The sequence below is a fragment of the Coturnix japonica genome, chromosome 36, assembly GCF_054131305.1.
Source record: "Coturnix japonica strain WE chromosome 36, WE-NBRP24, whole genome shotgun sequence".
NCBI lineage: Eukaryota > Metazoa > Chordata > Aves > Galliformes > Phasianidae > Coturnix > Coturnix japonica.
Window position 1 is genome coordinate 174,806 of NC_140698.1, and position 22,191 is coordinate 196,996.

General features: G+C 42.7%; 1 long non-coding RNA gene across 3 annotated transcripts in view; it reads left to right on the forward strand.

The window, feature by feature from the left end:
* Window positions 1–16,839, forward strand: part of LOC146755020 (uncharacterized) — a 63,056-nt gene extending 46,217 nt beyond the window's left edge. For 2 of the 3 annotated variants that reach the window (XR_014938450.1, XR_014938451.1), the window contains one exon: window positions 16,553–16,839. This is a non-coding gene — a long non-coding RNA (uncharacterized LOC146755020). The remainder of the gene's footprint in view (window positions 1–16,552) is intronic. The other variant, XR_014938452.1, reaches the window with a different exon arrangement.
* The last annotated feature ends 5,352 nt before the right edge of the window (window positions 16,840–22,191 follow it).

Consider the following 22,191-nt stretch of genomic DNA (forward strand, 5'->3'; position numbering starts at 1 on the left):
TTCCCATTCACTGCTGCTTTTCCCTTTCACTGCTGCTTTTCCCTTTCACTGCTGCCTTTCCTTTTTATTCTTGATTTTCCATTTCACTGCTTCTTTTCCCTTTCACTGCTGCTTTTCCTTTTTATTCTTGCTTTTCCCTTTCAGTGCTGCTTTTCCCTTTTAGTCTTGCTTTTTCCTTTCACTGCTGCTTTTCCCTTCCCCTGCTGCTTTTCCCTTCCCCTGCTGCTTTTCCCTTTCACTGCTGCACTTCCCTTTCTCTGCTGCTTTTCCCTTTCTCTGCTGCTTTTCCCTTTCACTGCTGCTTTTCCCTTTTAGTCCTGCTTTTCCCTTTCTCTGCTGCTTTTCACTTTTATTCTTGCTTTTCCCTTTCACTCGTGCTTTTCCCTTTTAGTCTTGCTTTTCCCTTTTAGTCCTGCTTTTCCCTTTCACTGCTGCTTTTCCCATTCACTGCTGCTCTTCCCTTTCACTGCAGGTCTTCCCTTTCACTGCTGCTCTTCCCTTTCACTGCTGATTTTCCCATTCACTGCTGCTTTACCCTTTCACTGCTGCTTTTCCCTTTCACTGCTGCTTTTCCCTTTTAGTCTTGCTTTTCCCTTTCTCTGGTGCTTTTCACTTTTAGTCTTGCTTTTCCCTTTCACTGCTGCTTTTCCCATTCACTGCTGCTCTTTTCTTTCAGTCTTGCTTTTCCCTTTCACTGCTGCTCTTCCCTTTCACTGCTACTCTTCCCTTTCACTGCTGCTTTTCCCTTTCACTGCTGCTCTTCTCTGTCACTGCTGCTTTTCCATTTCATTGCAGCTTTTCCCTTTCACTGCTGCTATTCCCTTTTAGTGCTTCTTTTCCCTTTCACTGCTGCTTTTCCCTTTCACAGCTTCTTTACGCTTTCACTGCTGCTTTTCCCTTTTAGTCTTGCTTTTCCCTTTTAGTCTTGCTTTTCCCTTTCACTGCTGCTTTTCCCTTTCACTGCTGCTCTTCCCTTTCACTGCTGCTTTTCTCTTTCACTGCTGCTTTTCATTTTATTATTGCTTTTCCCTTTCACTGCTGCTTTACCTTTTCACTGCTGCTTTTCCCTTTCACTGCTGCTTTTCCTTTTTATTCTTGCTTTTCCCTTTTACTGCTGCTTTTCCCTTTCAGTCTTGCTTTTCCCTTTCAGTCTTGCTTTTCCCTTTTAATCTTGCTTTTCCCTTTCACTGCTGCTTTTCCCTTTCACTGCTACTTTTCCCTTTCACTGCTGCTTTTCCCTTTTAGTCCTGCTTTTCCCTTTCTCTGCTGCTTTTCCCTTTTAGTCTTGCTTTTCCCTTTCACCCTTGCTTTTCCCTTTTAGTCTTTCTTTTCCCATTTAGTCCTGCTTTTCCCTTTCCCTGCTGATTTTCCCATTCACTGCTGCTCTTCCCTTTCAGTCTTGCTTTTCCCTTTCACATCTGCTCTTCCCTTTCACAGCTGCTCTTCCCTTTCACTGCTGCTCTTCCCTTTTAGTCTTGCTTTTCACTTTTAGTCTTGCTTTTCCCTTTCACTGCTGCTTTTCCCTTTCACTGCTGCTTTTCCTCTTCACTGCTGATTTTCCCTTTCACTGCTCCTTTCGCCTTTCACTATTGCTTTTGCCTTTCAATGCTGCTTTCCCTTTTCACTGCTGCTTTTCCTTTTCACTGCTGGTTTTCCCTTTCACTGTGCGTTTCCCTTCTAGTCTTGCTTTTCCCTTTCACTGCTGCTTTTCACTTTTAGTCTTGCTTTTCACTTTCACTGCTGCTTTTCCCTTTTAGTCTTGCTTTTCCCTTTTAGTCTTGCTTTTCCTTTTCACTTCTGCTTTTCCCTTTCACTGCTGTTTCTGCCTTTTAGTCTTGCTTTTCTTTTTCCCTGCTGCTTTTCCCTTTCACTGCTGCTTTTCCCTTTCACTGCTGCTTTTCCCTTTCACTGCTGATTTTCCCTTTCACTGCTGCTTTTCCTTTTTATTCTTACTTTTCCCTTTCACTGCTGCTTTTCCCTTTCACTGCTGCTCTTCCCTTTCACTGCTGCTCTTCTCTTTCACTGCTGCTTTTCCATTTCATTGCAGCTTTTCCCTTTCACTGCTGTTTTTCCCTTTTAGTGCTGCTTTTCCCTTTCACTGCTGCTTTTCCCTTTCACAGCTGCTTTACCTTTTCACTGCTGCTTTTCCCTTTTAGTCTTTCTTTTCCCTTTTAGTCTTGCTTTTCCCTTTCACTGCTGCTTTTCCCTTTCACTCCTGCTCTTCCCTTTCACTGCTGCTTTACCTTTTCACTGCTGCTTTTCCCTTTCACTGCTGCTTTTCCTTTTTATTCTTGCTTTTCCCTTTCACTGCTGCTTTTCCCTTTTTGTCTTGCTTTTCTTTTTCAGTCTTGTTTTTCCCTTTCAGTGTTGTTTTTCCTTTTCAGTCTTGCTTTTCCCTTTTAGTCTTGATTTTCCCTTTCACTGCTGCTTTTCTCTTTTAGTCCTGTTTTTCCCTTTCTCTGCTGCTTTTCCCTTTTAGTCTTGCTTTTCCCTTTCACTGGTGCTTTTCCCTTTTAGTCTTGCTTTTCCCTTTTAGTCTTGCTTTTCCCTTTTAGTCCTGCTTTTCACTTTCACTGCTGCTTTTCCCATTCACTGCTGCTCTTCCCTTTCACTGCTGCTTTTCCCTTTCACTGCTGCTCTTCCATTTCACTGCTGCTTTTCCCTTTCACTGCTGCTTTTCCTTTTAACTGCTGCTTTTCCCATTCACTGCTGATTTTCCCTTTTAGTCTTGCTTTTCTTTTTCAGTCTTGCTTTTCCCTTTTAGTCTCGCTTTTCCCTTTCACTGCTGCTTTTCTCTTTTAGTCCTGCTTTTCCCTTTCTCTGCTGCTTTTCCCTTTTAGTCTTGCTTTTCCCTTTCACTGGTGCTTTTCCCTTTTAGTCTTGCTTTTCCCTTTTAGTCTTGCTTTTCCCTTTTAGTCCTGCTTTTCCCTTTCACTGCTGCTTTTCCCATTCACTGCTGCTTTTCCCTTTCACTGCTGCTTTTCCCTTTCACTGCTGCTCTTCCCTTTCACTGTTGCTTTTCCCTTTTAGTGCTGCTTTTCCCTTTCACTGCTGCTTTACCCTTTCACTGCTGCTTTTCCCTTTTAGTCTTGCTTTTCCCTTTTAGTCTTGCTTTTCCCTTTCACTGCTGCTTTTCCTCTTCATTGCTGATTTTCCCTTTCACTGCAGCTTTTCCCTTTCACTATTGATTTTCCCTTTCACTTCAGCTCTTCCCTTTCACTGCTGCTTTTCCCTTTCACTGCTGCTTTTCCCTTTCACTGCTGCTTTTCCTCTTCGCTGCTGATTTTCCCTTTCACTGCTTCTTTTCCCTTTCACTATTGCTTTTGCCTTTCACTGCTGCTTTCCCTTTTTACTGCTGCTTTTCCCTTTCACTGCTGGTTTTTTCTTTCACTGTGCGTTTCCCTTCTAGTCTTGCTTTTCCCTTTCACTGCTGCTTTTCACTTTTAGTCTTGCTTTTCACTTTCACTGCTGCTTTTCCCTTTTATTCTTGCTTTTCCCTTTTAGTCTTGCTTTTCCTTTTCACTGCTGCTTTTCCCTTTCACTGCTGTTTCTGCCTTTTAGTCTTGCTTTTCTTTTTCCATGCTTCTTTTCCCTTTCACTGCTGCTTTTCCCTTTCACTTCTGCTATTCCCTTTCACTGCTGCTTTTCCCTGTTAGTCTTGTTTTTCCCTTTCACTGCTGCTTTTCCCTTTCACTGTTGCTTTTCCCTTTCACTGCTGCTTTTCCCTTTCAGAGCTGCTTTACCCTTTCACTGCTGCTTTTCCCTTTTAGTCTTGCTTTTCCCTTTTAGTCTTGCTTTTCCCTTTCACTGCTGCTTTTCCCTTTCACTCCTGCTCTTCCCTTTCACTGCTGCTTTACCCTTTCACTGCTGCTTTTCCCTTTCACTGCTGCTTTTCCTTTTTATTCTTGCTTTTCCCTTTCACTGCTGCTTTTCCCTTTTAGTTTTGCTTTTCTTTTTCAGTCTTGTTTTTCCCTTTCAGTCTTGCTTTTCCCTTTCAGTCTTGCTTTTCCCTTTTAGTCTTGCTTTTCCGTTTCACTGCTGATTTTCTTATTCTCTGCTGCTTTTCCCTTTCACTGCTGCTTTTCTCTTTTAGTCCTGCTTTTCCCTTTCTCTGCTGCTTTTCCCTTTTAGTCTTGCTTTTCCCTTTCAATGGTCCTTTTCCCTTTTAGTCTTGCTTTTCCCTTTTAGTCTTTCTTTTCCCTTTTAGTTCTGCTTTTCCCTTTCACTGCTGCTTTTCCCATTCACTGCTGCTCTTCCCTTTCACTGCTGCTCTTCCCTTTCACTGCTACTCTTCCCTTTCACTGCTGCTTTTCCCTTTCACTGCTGTTTTCCCTTTCACTGCTGATTTTCCCTTTCACTGCTGCTTTTCCTTTTTATTCTTACTTTTCCCTTTCACTGCTGCTTTTCCCTTTCACTGCTGCTCTTCCCTTTCACTGCTGCTCTTCTCTTTCACTGCTGCTTTTCCATTTCATTGCAGCTTTTCCCTTTCACTGCTGTTTTTCCCTTTTAGTGCTGCTTTTCCCTTTAACTGCTGCTTTTCCCTTTCACAGCTGCTTTACCCTTTCACTGCTGCTTTTCCTTTTTAGTCTTGCTTTTCCCTTTTAGTCTTGCTTTTCCCTTTCACTGGTGCTTTTCCCTTTCACTGCTGCTTTTCCCTTTCACTGCTGCTTTTCCCTTTTCACTCCTGCTTTTCCCATTCACTGCTGATTTTCCCTTTTAGTCTTGCTTTTCTTTTTCAGTCTTGCTTTTCCCTTTTTATTCTTGCTTTTCCCTTTTAGTCTTGCTTTTCCTTTTCACTGCTGCTCTTCTCTTTCACTGCTGCTCTTCCCTTTCACTGCTGCTCTTTCCTTTCACTGTTGCTTTTCCCTTTTAGTGCTGCTTTTCCCTTTCACTGCTGCTTTTCCCTTTCACAGCTGCTTTACCCTTTCACTGCTGCTTTTCCCTTTTAGTCTTGCTTTTCCCTTTTAGTCTTGCTTTTCCCTTTCACTGCAGCTTTTCCCTTTCACTATTGATTTTCCCTTTCACTTCTGCTCTTCCCTTTCACTGCTACTTTTCCCTTTCACTGCTGCTTTTCCCTTTCACTGCTGATTTTCCTTTTTAGTCTCGCTTTTCTTTTTCAGTCTTGTTTTTTTTCCTTTTAGTCTTGCTTTTCACTTTCAGTCTTGCTTTTCCTTCTTAGTCTTGCTTTTCCTATTTATTCTTCCTTTTCCCTTTTAGTCTTGCTTTTCCAATTCACTGCTGTTTTTCCCATTCACTGCTGTTTTTCCCATTCACTGCTGCTCTTCCCATTCCCTGCTGCTCTTCCCCTTCCCTGCTGCTCTTCCCTTTCACTGCTGCTCTTCCCTTTCACTGCTGCTCTTCCCTTCAATTGCTGCTTTTCCATTTCACTGCTGAGTTTCCCATTCACTGCTGCTTTTCCCTTTCACTGCTGTTTTTCCCTTTTATTCTTGCTATTCCCTTTCACTGCTGCTTTTCCCTTTCATTTCTGCTTTTCCCTTTCACTGCTGCTTTTCCCTTTCACTGCTGCTTTTCCCTTTCACTGCTGCTTTTCCCTTTTCACTGCTGATTTTCCTTTTAACTGCTGATTTTCCCTTATAGTCTTGATTTTCTTTTTCGGTCTTGCTTTTCCCTTTTAGTCTTGCTTTTCCCTTTTAGTCTTGCTTTTCCCTTTCACTGCTGCTTTTCCCTTTCACTGCTGCTCTTCCCTTTCACTGCTGCTTTTCCCTTTCACTACTGCCTTTCCCATTCACTGCTGGTCTTCTCTTTCACTGCTGCTCTTCCCTTTCACTGCTGCTCTTCTCTTTCACTGCTGCTCTTCCCTTTCACTGCTGCTTTTCCCTTTTAGTGCTGCTTTTCACTTTCACTGCTGTTTTTCCCTTTCACAGCTGCTTTACCCTTTCACTGCTGCTTTTCCCTTTTAGTCTTGCTTTCCCCTTTCACTCTTGCTTTTCCCTTTTAGTCTTCCTTTTCCCTTTTAGTCTTTTTTTTCCCTTTTAGTCTTGGTTTTCCCTTTTAGTCTTGCTTTTCCCTTTCACTGCTGCTTTCCCCTTTCACTCTTGCTTTTCCCTTTTAGTCTTGCTTTTCCCTTTTTGTCTTGCTTTTCCCTTTTAATCATGCTTTCCCTTTTAGTCTTGCTTTTCCCTTTTAGTCTTGCTTTTCCCTTTTAGTCTTGCTTTTCCCTTTCACTGCTGCTCTTCCCTTTCACTGCTGCTTTTCCCTTTCACTGCTGCTTTTCCCTTTCACTGCTGCTTTTCCCTTTCACCGCTGCTTTTCAATTTCACTGCTGATTTTCCCTTTTAGTCTTGCTTTTCCCTTTTAGTCTTGCTTTTCCCTTTTAGTCTTGCTTTTCCCTTTTAGTCTTGATTTTCCCTTTCACTGCTGCTCTTCCATTTCATTCTTGCTTTTCCCTTTTAGTCTTGCTTTTCCCTTTTTATCTTGCTTTTTCCTTTCACTGCTGCTTTTCCCTTTCACTGCTGCTTTTCCCTTTTAGTCTTGATTTTCCCTTTTAGTCTTGCTTTTCCCTTTCACTGCTGCTTTTCCCTTTCACTGCTGCTTTTCCTTTTCACTGCTGCTCTTCCCTTTCACTTCAGCTCTTCCCTTTCACTATTGCCTTTCCCTTTCAATGCAGCTCTTCCCTTTCACTGCTGCTTTTCCCTTTCACTGCTCCTTTTCCTTTTTATTCTTGTTTTACCCTTTCACTGCTGCTTTTCCCTTTCACTGCTGCTTTTCCCTTTACCTGCTTATTTTCCCTTTTAGTCTTGCTTTTCTTTTTCTGTCTTGTTTATCCCTTTCAGTCTTGCTTTTCACTTTAAGTCTTTCTTTTCCCTTGAAGTCTTGCTTTTCCCTTTTAGTCTTGTTTTTCCCTTTTAGTCTTGCTTTTCCCTTTTAGTCTTGCTTTTCCCTTTCACTGCTGCTTTTCCGTTTCACTGCAGCTCTTCCCTTTCACTGCTGCTTTTCCCTTTCACTGCTGCTTTTCCCTTTCACTGCTGCTTTTACTTTTTAGTCTTGCTTTTCCCTTTCACTCGTGCTTTTCCCTTTTAGTCTTGCTTTTCCCTTTTACTCTTGCTTTTCCCTTTTAGTCTTGCTTTTCCTTTTCATTGCTGCTCTTCCCTTTCATTGCTGCTCTTCCCTTTCACTGCTGCTTTTCCCTTTCACTGCTGCTTTTCCCTTTCACTGCTGCTTTTCCCTTTCACTGCTGCTTTTCCCTTTCACTGCTGCTTTTCCCTGTTAGTCTTGTATTTCCCTTTCACTGCTGCTTTTCCTTTTCACTGCTGATTTTCCCCTTCACTGCTGATTTTCCCTTTCACTGCTGCTTTTCCCTTTCAGTGCTGATTTTCCGTTTTAACTGCTTCTCTTCCCTTTCACTGCTGGTCTTCCCTTTCATTGCTGCTCTTCCCTTTCATTGCTGCTTTTCCCTTTCATTGCTGCTTTTCCCTTTCACTGCTGTTTTTCTCTTTTAGTCTTGCTTTTCCCTTCCACTGCTGCTTAACCCTTTCACTCTTGCTTTTCCATTTTGGTCTTGCTTTTCTCTTTTAGTCTTGTTTTTCCCTTTTAGTCTGGATTTTCCCTTTTAGTCTTGCTTTTCCCTTTTAGTCTTGCTTTTCCCTTTCACTGCTGCTTTTCCCTTTCACTGCTGCTCTTCCCTTTCACTGCTGCTCTTCCCTTTCACTGCTGCTCTTCCCTTTCACTGCTGCTCTTCCCTTTCACTGCTGCTATTCCCTTTCACTGCTGCTTTTCCCTTTCACTGCTGCTTTTCCATTTCATTCTTGCTTTTCCCTTTTAGTCTTGCTTTTCCCTTTTAGTCTTGCTTTTTCCTTTTAGTCTTGCTTTTCCCTTTCACTGCTGCTTTTCCCTTTCACTGCTGCTTTTCCCTTTCACTGCTGCTTTTCCCTTTTCACTGCTGCTTTTCCCATTCAGTGCTGATTTTCCCTTTTAGTCTTGCTTTTCTTTTTCAGTCTTGCTTTTCCCTTTTATTCTTGCTTTTCCCTTTTAGTCTTGCTTTTCCTTTTCACTGCTGCTCTTCTCTTTCACTGCTGCTCTTCCCTTTCACTGCTGCTCTTCCCTTTCACTGTTGCTTTTCCCTTTTAGTGCTGCTTTTCCCTTTCACCGCTGCTTTTCAATTTCACTGCTGATTTTCCCTTTTAGTCTTGCTTTTCCCTTTTAGTCTTGCTTTTCCCTTTCACTGCAGCTTTTCCCTTTCACTATTGATTTTCCCTTTCACTTCTGCTCTTCCCTTTCACTGCTGCTTTTCCCTTTCACTGCTGCTTTTCCCTTTCACTGCTGATTTTCCTTTTTAGTCTCGCTTTTCTTTTTCAGTCTTGTTTTTTTTCCTTTTAGTCTTGCTTTTCCCTTTCAGTCTTGCTTTTCCTTCTTAGTCTTGCTTTTCCTATTTATTCTTCCTTTTCCCTTTAAGTCTTGCTTTTCCAATTCACTGCTGTTTTTCCCATTCACTGCTGTTTTTCCCATTCACTGCTGCTCTTCCCATTCCCTGCTGCTCTTCCCCTTCCCTGCTGCTCTTCCCTTTCACTGCTGCTCTTCCCTTTCACTGCTGCTCTTCCCTTCAATTGCTGCTTTTCCATTTCACTGCTGAGTTTCCCATTCACTGCTGCTTTTCCCTTTCACTGCTGTTTTTCCCTTTTATTCTTGCTATTCCCTTTCACTGCTGCTTTTCCCTTTCATTTCTGCTTTTCCCTTTCACTGCTGCTTTTCCCTTTCACCGCTGCTTTTCAATTTCACTGCTGATTTTCCCTTTTAGTCTTGCTTTTCCCTTTTAGTCTTGCTTTTCCCTTTTAATCTTGCTTTTCCCTTTTAGTCTTGATTTTCCCTTTCACTGCTGCTCTTCCATTTCATTCTTGCTTTTCCCTTTTAGTCTTGCTTTTCCCTTTTTATCTTGCTTTTTCCTTTCACTGCTGCTTTTCCCTTTCACTGCTGCTTTTCCCTTTTAGTCTTGATTTTCCCTTTTAGTCTTGCTTTTCCCTTTCACTGCTGCTTTTCCCTTTCACTGCTGCTTTTCCCTTTCACTGCTGCTCTTCCCTTTCACTTCAGCTCTTCCCTTTCACTATTGCCTTTCCCTTTCAATGCAGCTCTTCCCTTTCACTGCTGCTTTTCCCTTTCACTGCTCCTTTTCCTTTTTATTCTTGTTTTTCCCTTTCACTGCTGCTTTTCCCTTTCACTGCTGCTTTTCCCTTTACCTGCTTATTTTCCCTTTTAGTCTTGCTTTTCTTTTTCTGTCTTGTTTTCCCTTTCAGTCTTGCTTTTCACTTTAAGTCTTGCTTTTCCCTTGAAGTCTTGCTTTTCCCTTTTAGTCTTGTTTTTCCCTTTTAGTCTTGCTTTTCCCTTTCACTGCTGCTTTTCCGTTTCACTGCAGCTCTTCCCTTTCACTGCTGCTTTTCCCTTTCACTGCTGCTTTTCCCTTTCACTGCTGCTTTTACTTTTTAGTCTTGCTTTTCCCTTTCACTCGTGCTTTTCCCTTTTAGTCTTGCTTTTCCCTTTTACTCTTGCTTTTCCCTTTTAGTCTTGCTCTTTTTTCATTGCTGCTCTTCCCTTTCATTGCTGCTCTTCCCTTTCACTGCTGCTTTTCCCTTTCACTGCTGCTTTTCCCTTTCACTGCTGCTTTTCCTTTTCACTGCTGATTTTCCCCTTCACTGCTGATTTTCCCTTTCACTGCTGCTTTTCCCTTTCAGTGCTGATTTTCCGTTTTAACTGCTTCTCTTCCCTTTCACTGCTGGTCTTCCCTTTCATTGCTGCTCTTCCCTTTCATTGCTGCTTTTCCCTTTCACTGCTGCTTTTCCCTTTCACTGCTGTTTTTCCCTTTTAGTCTTGCTTTTCCCTTCCACTGCTGCTTAACCCTTTCACTCTTGCTTTTCCATTTTGGTCTTGCTTTTCCCTTTTAGTCTTGCTTTTCCCTTTTAGTCTGGATTTTCCCTTTTAGTCTTGCTTTTCCCTTTTAGTCTTGCTTTTCCCTTTCACTGCTGCTTTTCCCTTTCACTTCTGCTTTTCCCTTTCACTGCTGCTTTTCCATTTCCCTGCTGTTTTTCTATTTCCCTGCTGCTTTTCCTTTTCACTGCTGCTTTTCATTTTCCCTGCTGATTTTCCCTTTTAGTCTTCCTTTTCCCTTTCACTGCTGCTTTTCCATTTTATTCTTGCTTTTCCCTTTCACTGCTGCTTTTCCCTTTCACTGCTGCTTTTCCCTTTTAGTCTTGCATTTCACTTTTAATTATGCTTTTCCATTTAGTCTTGCTTTTCCCCTTTAGTCTTGCTTTTCCCTTTTAGTCTTGCTTTTCCCTTTTAGTCTTGCTTTTCCCTTTCACTGCTGCTTTTCCCTTTCACTGCTGCTTCTCCCATTCACTGCTGCTTTTCCCTTTCACTGCTGCTTTTCTTATTTAGACTTGCTTTTCCCTTTTAGTCTTTCTTTTCCCTTTCACTTCTGCTTTTCCCGTTTAGTCTTGCTTTTCCCTTTCACTGCTGCTTTTCCCTTTTAGTCTTGCTTTTCCCTTTCACTGCTGCTTTTCCCTTTCACTGCTGCTTTTCCCTTTCACTGCTGCTTTTCGCTTTCACGGCTGCTTTTCCTTTTCACTGCTGCATTTCTCTTTCACTGGTGCTTTTCCCTTTCACTGCTGCTTCTCACTTTCACTGCTGAATTTCTCTTTCACTGCTGCTTTTCCATTTCACTGCTGCTTTTCCATTTCCCTGCTGCTTTTCCCTTTTCGTCTTCCTTTTCCCTTTCACTGCTGCTTTTCCCTTTCACTGCTGCTTTTCCCTTTCACTGCTGCTTTTCCTTTTTAGTCTTCCTTTTCTCTTTTAGTCTTGCTTTTCCTTTTTAGTCTTGCTTTTCCCTTTTAGTCTTGCTTTTCCCTTTTATCCTTGATTTTCCCTTTCACTGCTGCTTTTCCCTTTCACTGCTGCTTTTCCCTTTTAGTCTTCCTTTTCCCTTTCACTGCTGACTTCCCCTTTCATTGCTGCTTTTCCCTTTCACTGCTGCTTTTCCATTTTAGTCTTGCTTTTCCCTTTCACTGCTACTTTTCCCTTTTAGTCTTGCTTTTACTTTTCACTGCTGCTTTTCCCTTTTAGTCTTGCTTTTCCCTTTTAGTCTTGCTTTTCCCATTTTAGTCTTGCTTTTCCCTTTTAGACTTGCTTTTCCCTTTTAGTCTTGCTTTTCCCCTTTATTCTTGCTTTTCCCTTTCAGTCTTGCTTTTCCCTTTCACTGCTACGTTTCCCTTTCACGGCTTCTTTTCCCTTTTAGTCTTGCTTTTACCTCTCTCTGCTGCTTTTCCCTTTTAGTCTTGCTTTTCCCTTTTAGTCTTGCTTTTCCCATTCAATGCTACGTTTCACTTTCTCTGCTGCTTTTCCCATTCACTGCTGCTTTTCCCTTTTAGTCTTGCTTTTCCTTTTCTCTGCTGTGTTTCCCTTTCACTGCTGCTTTTCCCTTTTAGTCTTGCTTTTCCCTTTCACTGCTACATTTCCCTTTCACTGCTGCTTTTCCCTTTTAGTCTTGCTTTTCCCTTTTAGTCTTGCTTTTCCCTTTTAGTCTTGCTTTTCCCTTTTAGTCTTGCTTTTCCCTTTTAGTCTTTCTTATCCCTTTTAGTCTTGCTTTTCCCTTTGAGTTCTGCTTTTCACTTTCAGTCTTGCTTTTCCCTTTTAGTCTTGCTTTTCCCTTTCAGTGCTGCTTTTCTCTTTTAGTCTTGCTTTTCCCTTTTAGTCTTGCTTTTCCCTTTTAGTCTTGCTTTTCCCTTTCACTGCTGCTTTTCCCTTTTATTCTTGCTTTTCCCTCTTAGTCTTGCTTTTCTCTTTCACTGCTGCTTTTCGCTTTCACTGCTGCTTTTCCCTTTTAGTCTTGCTTTTCACTTTCACTGCTGCTTTTCCATTTTATTCTTGCTTTTCCCTTTCACTGCTGCTTTTCCCTTTCACTGCTGCTTTTCCCTTTTTAGTATTCCTTTTCCCTTTCACTGATACTTTTCCCTTTCACTGCTGCTTTTCCCTTTCACTGCTGATTTCCCTTTTAGTCTTCCTTTTCCCTTTCACTGCTGCTTTTCCATTTTATTCTTGCTTTTCCCTTTCACTGCTGCTTTTCCCTTTCACTGCTGCTTTTCCCTTTTAGTCTTCCTTTTCCCTTTCACTGCTGCTTTTCCCTTTCACTGCTGCTTTTCCCTTTCACTGCTGCTTTTCCCTTTTAATCTTGCTTGTCCTTTTTTTTGTTGCTTTTCCCTTTTAGTCTTGCTTTTCCCTTTTATTCTTGCTTTTCCCTTTCACTGCTGCTTTTCCCTTTCACTACTGCTTTTCCCTTTTAGTCCTGCTTTTCTCTTATAGTCTTGCTTTTCCCTATTAGTCTTGCTTTTCCCTTTCACTGCTGCTTTTCCCTCTTAGTCTTGCTTTTAAATTTTAGTCTTGCTTTTCCCTTTTATTCTTGCTTTTCCCTTTTAGTCTTGCTTTTCCCTTTTAGTCTTGCTTTTCCCTTTCACTGCTGCTTTTCCCTTTCACTGCTGCTTTTCCATTTTAGTCTTCCTTTTCTGTTTTATTCTTCCCTCTCCCTTTTAGTCTTGCTTTTCCCTTTTAGTCTTGTTTTTCCCTTTTAGTCTTGATTTTCCCTTTTAGTCTTGCTTTTCCCTTTCACTGCTGCTTTTCCCTCTTAGTCTTGCTTTTAAATTTTAGTCTTGCTTTTCCCTTTTATTCTTGCTTTTCCCTTTTAGTCTTGCTTTTCCCTTTTAGTCTTGCTTTTCCCTTTCACTGCTGCTTTTCCCTTTCACTGCTGCTTTTCCATTTTAGTCTTCCTTTTCTGTTTTATTCTTCCCTCTCCCTTTTAGTCTTGCTTTTCCCTTTTAGTCTTGTTTTTCCCTTTTAGTCTTGATTTTCCCTTTTAGTCTTGCTTTTCCCTTTTATTCTTGCTTTTCCCTTTTAGTCTTGCTTTTCCCTTTTATTCTTGATTTTCCCTTTCACTGCTGCTTTTCCCTTTCACTGCTGCTTTTCCATTTTAGTCTTGTTTTTCCCTTTCACTGCTGCTTTTCCCTTTTAGTCTTGCTTTTCCCTTTTAGTCTTGCTTTTCCCTATTAGTCTTGCTTTTCCCCTTTATTCTTGCTTTTCCCTTTCAGTCTTGCTTTTCCCTTTCACTGCTACGTTTCCCTTTTCACTGCTTCTTTTCCCTTTTAGTCTTGCTTTTACCTTTCACTGCTGCTTTTCCCTTTTAGTCTTGCATTTCCTTTTTAGTCTTGCTTTTCCCTTTTAGTCTTGCTTTTTCCTTTTAGTCTTGCTTTTCCCATTCACTGCTACGTTTCCCTTTCTCTGCTGCTTTTCCCATTCACTGCTGCTTTTCCCTTTTAGTCTTGCTTTTCCCTTTCTCTGCTGCTTTTCCCTTTCACTGCTGCTTTTCCCTTTTAGTCTTGCTTTTCCCTTTCACTGCTACATTTCCCTTTCACTGCTGCTTTTCCCTTTTAGTCTTGCTTTTCCCTTTCACTGCTGCTTTTCCCTTTTAGTCTTGCTTTTCCCTTTTAGTCTTGCTTTTCCCTTTTAGTCTTGCTTTTCCCTTTTAGTCTTGCTTATCCCTTTTAGTCTTGCTTTTCCCTTTGAGTTCTTCTTTTCACTTTCAGTCTTGCTTTTCCCTTTTAGTCTTGCTTTTCCCTTTCAGTGCTGCTTTTCCCTTTTTGTCTTGCTTTTCCCTTTTAGTCTTGCTTTTCCCTTTTATATTTGCTTTTCCCTTTTATTCTTGCTTTTCCCTCTTAGTCTTGCTTTTCCCTTTCACTGCTGCTTTTCGCTTTCACTGCTGCTTTTCGCTTTCACTGCTGCTTTTCCCTTTTAGTCTTGCTTTTCCCTTTTAGTCTTGCTTTTCCCTTTTAGTCTTGCTTTTCACTTTCACTGCTGCTTTTCCATTTTATTCTTGCTTTTCCCTTTCACTGCTGCTTTTACCTTTCACTGCTGCTTTTCCCTTTTTAGTATTCCTTTTCCCTTTCACTGATACTTTTCCCTTTCACTGCTGCTTTTCCCTTTCACTGCTGATTTCCCTTTTAGTCTTGCTTTTCCCTTTCACTGCTGCTTTTCCCTCTTAGTCTTGCTTTTCCCTTTTATTCTTGCTTTTCCCTTTTAGTCTTGCTATTCCCTTTTAGTCTTGCTTTTCCCTTTCACTGCTGCTTTTCCCTTTCACTGCTGCTTTTCCATTTTAGTCTTCCTTTTCTGTTTTATTCTTCCCTCTCCCTTTTAGTCTTGCTTTTCCCTTTTAGTCTTGTTTTTCCCTTTTAGTCTTGATTTTCCCTTTTAGTCTTGCTTTTCCCTTTTAGTCTTGCTTTTCCCTTTTAGTCTTGCTTTTCCTTTTTATTCTTGATTTTCCCTTTCACTGCTGCTTTTCCCTTTCACTGCTGCTTTTCCATTTTAGTCTTGTTTTTCCCTTTCACTGCTGCTTTTCCCTTTTAGTCTTGCTTTTCCCTTTTAGTCTTGCTTTTCCCTATTAGTCTTGCTTTTCCCCTTTATTCTTGCTTTTCCCTTTCAGTCTTGCTTTTCCCTTTCACTGCTACGTTTCCCTTTCACTGCTTCTTTTCCCTTTTAGTCTTGCTTTTACCTTTCACTGCTGCTTTTCCCTTTTAGTCTTGCTTTTCCTTTTTAGTCTTGCTTTTCCCTTTCAGTCTTGCTTTTCCCTTTCACTGCTACGTTTCCCTTTCACTGCTTCTTTTCCCTTTTAGTCTTGCTTTTACCTTTCACTGCTGCTTTTCCCTTTTAGTCTTGCTTTTCCTTTTTAGTCTTGCTTTTCCCTTTTAGTCTTGCTTTTCCCTTTTAGTCTTGCTTTTCCCATTCACTGCTACGTTTCCCTTTCTCTGCTGCTTTTCCCATTCACTGCTGCTTTTCCCTTTTAGTCTTGCTTTTCCCTTTCTCTGCTGCTTTTCCCTTTCACTGCTGCTTTTCCCTTTTAGTCTTGCTTTTCCCTTTCACTGCTACATTTCCCTTTCACTGCTGCTTTTCCCTTTTAGTCTTGCTTTTCCCTTTCACTGCTGCTTTTCCCTTTTAGTCTTGCTTTTCCCTTTTAGTCTTGCTTTTCCCTTTTAGTCTTGCTTTTCCCTTTTAGTCTTGCTTATCCCTTTTAGTCTTGCTTTTCCCTTTGAGTTCTTCTTTTCACTTTCAGTCTTGCTTTTCCCTTTTAGTCTTGCTTTTCCCTTTCAGTGCTGCTTTTCCCTTTTAGTCTTGCTTTTCCCTTTTTGTCTTGCTTTTCCCTTTTATATTTGCTTTTCCCTTTTATTCTTGCTTTTCCCTCTTAGTCTTGCTTTTCCCTTTCACTGCTGCTTTTCGCTTTCACTGCTGCTTTTCGCTTTCACTGCTGCTTTTCCCTTTTAGTCTTGCTTTTCCCTTTTAGTCTTGCTTTTCCCTTTTAGTCTTGCTTTTCACTTTCACTGCTGCTTTTCCATTTTATTCTTGCTTTTCCCTTTCACTGCTGCTTTTACCTTTCACTGCTGCTTTTCCCTTTTTAGTATTCCTTTTCCCTTTCACTGATACTTTTCCCTTTCACTGCTGCTTTTCCCTTTCACTGCTGATTTCCCTTTTAGTCTTCCTTTTCCCTTTCACTGCTGCTTTTCCATTTTATTCTTGCTTTTCCCTTTCACTGCTGCTTTTCCCTTTCACTGCTGCTTTTCCCTTTTAGTCTTCCTTTTCTCTTTCACTGCTGCTTTTCCCTTTCACTGCTGCTTTTCCCTTTTAATCTTGCTTGTCCTTTTTTGTCTTGCTTTTCCCTTTTAGTCTTGCTTTTCCCTTTTATTCTTGCTTTTCCATTTCACTGCTGCTTTTCCCTTTCACTGCTGCTTTTCCATTTTAGTCTTGCTTTTACCTTTCCCTGCTTCTTTTCCCTTTTAGTCTTGCTTTTCCCTTTTAGTCTTGCTTTTCCCTTTTAGTCTTGCTTTTCCCTTTCACTGCTGCTTTTCTTTTTTAGTCTTGCTTTTCCCTTTCACTGCTGCTTTTCCCTTTAACTCCTGCTTTTCCATTTTAGTCTTCCTTTTCCCTTTCACTGGTGCTTTTCCCTTTTAGTCTTTCGTTTCTGTTTTATTCTTCCTTTTCCCTTTTAGTCTTGCTTTTCCCTTTTAGTCTTGTTTTTCCCTTTTAGTCTTGCTTTTCCCTTTTAGTCTTGCTTTTCCCTTTTAGTCTTGATTGTCCCTTTCACTGCTGCTTTTCCCTTTTCTGTCTTGCTTTTCCCTTTCACTGCTGATTTTCCCTTTTAGTCTTGCTTTTCCCTTTTAGTCTTGCTTTTCCCTTTCACTGCTGCTTTTCCCTTTTAGTCTTGCTTTTCCCTTTTAGTCTTGCTTTTCCCTTTTAGTCTTGCTTTTCCCTTTCACTGCTTGTTTTCACTTTTAGTCTTGCTTTTCCCTTTCACTGCTGCTTTTCCCTTTTATTCTTGCTTTTCCCTTTTAGTCCTGCTTTTCCCGTTTAGTCTTGCTTTTCCCTTTCACTGCTGCTTTTCCCTTTTAGTCTTGCTTTTCCCTTTCACTGCTGCTTTTCCCTATCATGGTTTTGTAATTTTGTAATTTTGCTATCAGTATTCCACATCGTAACATAATGTCAAGTATGGATACTTCTCTTGAATGTGCAGTCCACAGAAGAAGACTACATATCCCAGAGAGCAACAGGAGTAACAATAAGTTACGGGACCAGGACTCTATATAATCTCGTTTTCAGGCTGGAGTGCCCTCCTTCTTCTCTCGAACTTCTCGGAGAGTGGGATGCGTTCCAGCCGTGTCGCCTAGAGTTCATAGTAGGCCTCTCAGTTTTCGGGGACTCTCTCTCTCTGTTTCGTTCGATTTGTTAGCCTCAGTTATATTATATTGTGTTATCTTGTATTTCGATATCATATTTAGTAAAATAAGTTTTTCCTCCTTAGATTGTTGCTGTTTTATCCCACTCGCCTTTTCCCCCTACTTACCAGGCCCCGGGGGGGGCCCACGGGGTGGCTTCCCGTGTCACGGGCATAGGTAGATCTATGTAACCCGTGACACCTATTAGTCTTGCATTTCCCTTTCACTGCTGCTTTTCCCTTTTAGTCTTTTCCCTTTCACTGCTGCTTTTCCCTTTTAGTCTTGCTTTTCCCTTTCACTGCTGCTTTTCCCTTTTACTCTTTTCACTTTCACTGCTGCTTTTCCCTTTTAGTCTTGCTTTTCCCTTTCACTGCTGCTTTTCCCTTTTAGTCTTGCTTTTCCCTTTTAGTCTTGCTTTTCCCTTTTAGTCTTGCTATTCCCTTTCACTGCTGCTTTTCCCTTTTAGTCTTACTTTTCCCTTTTAGTCTTGCTTTTCCCTTTTAGTTTTGCTTTTCCGTATTAGTCTTGCTTTTCCCTTTCCCTGCTGCTTTTCCTTTTTAGTCTTGCTTTTCCCTTTTATTCTTGCTTTTCCCTTTCACTGCTGCTTTTCACTTTCCCTGCTGCTTTTCCCTTTTAGTCTTGCTTTTCCCTTTCACTGCTGCTTTTCTATTTTAGTCTTGCTTTTCCCTTTTAGTCTTGCTTTTAACTTTTAGTCGTGCTAAAAACCCTTCTTAAGGCCTCAGCACCATCAAAGAAGAGGCCACCCCGCCGGCAGCAATAGAAGAGCCCATGGGGCAGCTGAGGAAGCGGGGGCCAGGCAGCACCTGGGGCACACACTGGCCCCAACGGACCCTTGTCATCACCGTCCAATTCAACCTCAAATAGAAAACAGAAAGACTGCAAACAATAAATTAACATTGAAAACAATTGAAAAACAAAGTGTTGGTATTGAGTGTTGGTATTGATATCGGCACAGCTGTTGACGCTTCCCCATCCTTGACGCTCTCTCCCCTTTTTCCTACTGCCGTGCAACTGCTGCCACTGCTGCATTCCAGACACGAACCCCACGGGCTTCAGAGAGGGCAATGGCAAACCTCTGCTCCTGGGGACCAACATCCACAGGCCGTGCTACAGCTGGGGTCAGCCAGCTGGAGCAGAACTACCAGTCCTGCTGGACGCCAGGCTGAACCTGCAAGGAACCCACCCGGGCTGCCTTGCCGAACGCTGTCCTGGGCTGCGTGAGGCCAGGTGCCACCCGTGGGTGAAGGGCGGTTATCCCGCCCTCTGCTCAGCCCTGAGGAGGTCACAGCTGGAGCGCTGGGACCGCAGCTGGGGTCCCAACACGCTATCCCCAACAGGGGATAACAACACGCTTCTTCCCATTACGAGTGGACCATTCGGTTCTACCACTCCAGATCCGCAGCCCATCCCTGTACAACCGCTCTTAAGTAGGGACCTATACACTTCCTTCTTTGCAGGCATTTGAAATGTCTCTACAGAAGACAAAACCAGACAAAAATCTTTCCGTGCCTATTCACACCACGTTCCTAAGACAACACAGCTGGTTCTTAAACACGGTAGTACGTACCCTTGGTTTACTGCACATCTGGTGAACAGAAAGTTCTCCAGCCTCACTACGGAATAAAGAACTCCACCATCATTCCCATGCTCCCTATGAAGCATACTGAGCTCCAACACTCACTCAGTCCCTCACTCAATCTTACCCCTGCTAATGTTCTTCCATCTAATTCCACCTCACATCACAACACAAGCTGTCACAGCCTGGTGTACAGTCTCATCAAAGGGAACGCTGCTTGTTTGCCATCAGAATTCATTAAAAAATGAAACAATTCAACAACCAACAACCACTACTTCTCATATTACCTACAGGCAACAATGCCTGAAGAACTGGAGTGTCAGATGGCATGCAAAACATTACAAGTTGGCTCGTAGGAATGAAAGAATTTCATGAGAGAACGAGGTGTTGGTATTGATAACGGCACAGCTGTTGACGCTTCCCCATCCTTGACGCTCTCTCCCCTTTTGAATGCGGGCAACTTGAGTTGCTGTTTTTCTGTGTTTTCTTCTGTTGCTCTTTTAGCTTTTAACAGAGCTACGAGTTTTTTTCCCTGTTAAGGAGCTATCTCAGGTTTGCGATTCTGCACCTGCGAGCTTGACCTTGAAAGTCCAGGTGGACTGCCAATACTCCGGTATATTTTATAAACACTGCTGAGCTTTGTTTTCTTTTACTTTTTTTCCTCTCTATTGAAGAAAAAAAAAGGAAAAAAAAATGTTTTCTCTACTAAATTTTTTTTACCAGGGACTGTGTGCCATTGGTTCCTTTTTTGAGACGCTCCGAACATATTGGGTCATGTTTAAGCTAGCCACTTTTTCTTATGGAGCTATACAATTGTATAATGGATTGAAAGCATGGTTAGCAATGCTCACTTCGTATCTGCATACAGCTCCAGAGGGAGCAACTAATGCAACTAATTATACAGAAATGGTGATTTTTAAGCGTGCTCCTCTTTCTTTCTATGAATCCTTTATGCAGTTTTTGAATGATCAGTGGGCCACACTCTTAATCTCCCTGATCTTACTGTTGATTATTATAATAATCTCACTCAGTATCTGGATTTATAACATCCGGAGGAAGTCTTCCCTAGAACCAGAGAATACTGAGTGGCAGGGAGTGTGGAGAGGCTTTGAAGAGATTCTCAAAGGACAGACATCTTCAGTGTTATGGAGCTTCACTCCTGAACACTTGAAGAATCCTGAGAGTTTGATTGCATATTTGAGGCAGGAATGTTGTGGCTCAGGCAGATCTCAGGAGGCACAAATGATTTTGGGCCTAGCTAATGCTTATCGGGCCTTATTCAATACCATTCCTGAGAGGGAAGTTTTTGAAGCTGAGAGAGAGAGTCTCAGGGCCGAGAAGGAGAGTCTTAGAGATGAGGCAGAAAAACTTTGGACTGAGAAGGTAGAGAGAGAAAAAGCTTTTGAAGCTGCGAGAAAAGATCTCCTGTACCAACGAGACTCAATCTGGAACGAGAAAGAGAATCTTAGAGCTGACGCAGAAAAACTTTGGGATGAGAAAAGCTCCCTGCAATCCCAACTCAACAGTCTCCAGTCCGAGCACAGCGCCCTCCGGTCCGAGCACGACACTCTCCAGTCCGAGCACAGCGCCCTCCGGTCCGAGTACAACACTCTCCAGACTGAGCGCGATGCCCTCCTGACCGAGCACAATGCCCTCCAGACCGAGCACAATACTCTCCAGTCCAAGTATGACGCCCTCCAGTCTGAGTGCGGCACCCTCCAGGCCAAGCACGATGCCTTCCAACCCAACTGCGATGCCCTCCGGTCCGAGCACAACACTCTTCAGTCTGTGCATAATGCCCTCCGGTCCAAGCATAACGCTCTTCAGACTGAGCACAATGCCCTCTGGACCGAGCACAATACTCTCCAGATTGAGCACAATGCTCTCCGGTCCGGGTACAATACTCTCCAGTCCAAGTATGACGCCCTCCAGTCTGAGTGCGGCACCCTCCAGCCTAAGCACGATGCCCTTCAACCCAATTGTGACACCCTCCAGACCGAGCACAACACTCTTCAGTCCGAGCATAATGCCCTCCAGTCCAAGCATAACGCTCTTCAGACTGAGCACAATGCCCTCCGGACCGAGCTCAACACTCTCCAGACTGAGCACACTGCCCTCCAGGCCGAGCATAACGTCCTCCGGTTCGGGTACAACACTCTCCAGTCCAACTACAACAGCCTCCAGACTGAGCTTGGTGCCGTCCAGTTTGAGCGGAACGCTTTCCGAGACCAGCTATGTGCCCTCCAGGGTGAGTTGAATGTATTTAACCAACTACCAGGGGCACATGTAGTCCAATTGGGCCAGCCACTGGGGGCGCATGTAGTCCAATCTGACCAGCCACCGGGGGCACATGTAGTCCAATTGGACCAACCATCGGGGACACCAGATACAATGTTGGTTGCCCCTGTAAGAGGGCGAAAGACAAAACAAGTTTCAACTCAGTTAGAGAAAATGCAGAAGGAGTTAGAAGAGCGGAGGGAGTTAGGAGAGCAGGACTCAGGAGACTCAGGTGACTCGGGAGAGCAGGGGGAGTCAGAAGACCAGAAGAAGTTGGAGGAGCAGAGGATGTTAGAGGGGTATAAGAAGAAGTTTGAGGAGCAGAAGAAGTTTGAGGAGCAGAAGAAGTTAGAGGAGCAGAGAAAGTTAGGAGAGAGGAAAAAGAAGGAGGGTTACCTGGAGGAAATAACACAAGCGTCAGGGTCAGAGTCAGAAGAGGAGCCAAAAGCTAGTTTTTCTTTACGAGAATTTCTCAAGTCCAAACTTACAGATGGGGCAGCCTCATCAACACAGTTGCCACCATCAACACCTGGGACTCTTGATAGAGCAAAAGGTGAGCAAAGTATTACGACCATTATTGATCGATCTTTTAAACTGAGTGAAATTCGAGATCTAAGAAAGGATTACACACGTCAGCCAAAAGAAAATATGGTCACTTGGTTACTTCGCTGCTGGGACAATGGTGCCAACAGTGCGTGGCTCGATGGCAGTGAAGCTCGCCAACTGGGTAGCATTTCCAGGGACTCACGTGTGGACAGAGGTATTGGCACATGCCAAAATCGGTCCTACACCCTCTGGAAGCGGATGTTGATAGCGGTAAGAGATAGATTCCCCTTTAAACGGGACTTGGAGCCTGAGAGAAAGAAATGGACTGATATTGAGAAAGGTATCCAATTTTTGAGAGAAAATGCTCTGGTGGAAATGCTATACAGCCGCGAGTTCAATCGTAATGATCCAGACCAATTACATGATCCTGAAGCAGTCCGCGTTCCACGACAAATGTGGCGTGACTTTACAAAAGCAGCTCCAGAAAAGCATGCCAGTGCACTTGCATTAGTATATGGCAAAGGGGACAGGAAACCCTTTGTGAATGAACTAATTGGCAGACTTCAGGAACTTGAATTATTTATAAGCGCTACAGAAGTTAATCTGTATACTTCAGCCATTGTCAAAATTGTGGAAAGGTTAAACGAAGTGGAGGGAACACAAAATGATATTATTGACAAATTGGCTAATGTGCCTGATGTAGATGAATCCACGGTGGTACAAGATGATGGAAACCAGGATTTCCAAGATCGCCTATTGAGAAAGCTAAACAACATGAGTTCCTCTCGACCTGTATCATCGAAAATCTCAACCATAAAAAAGAGACATCCTCGTATTCAAGCAAATGACAATGATAAGACACCTCGTATTCAAGCAAAAGACGATAGGACTACACGTCTTGCCTTGTTGCGTTTCCTCTGTAGTCATGGGGAGGACATGAAGATATGGTGTAATTCATCCACCTCTGCACTTCAGGCACGAGTGAAAGAATTACAAGGTGAAACAACTACCAAGGTG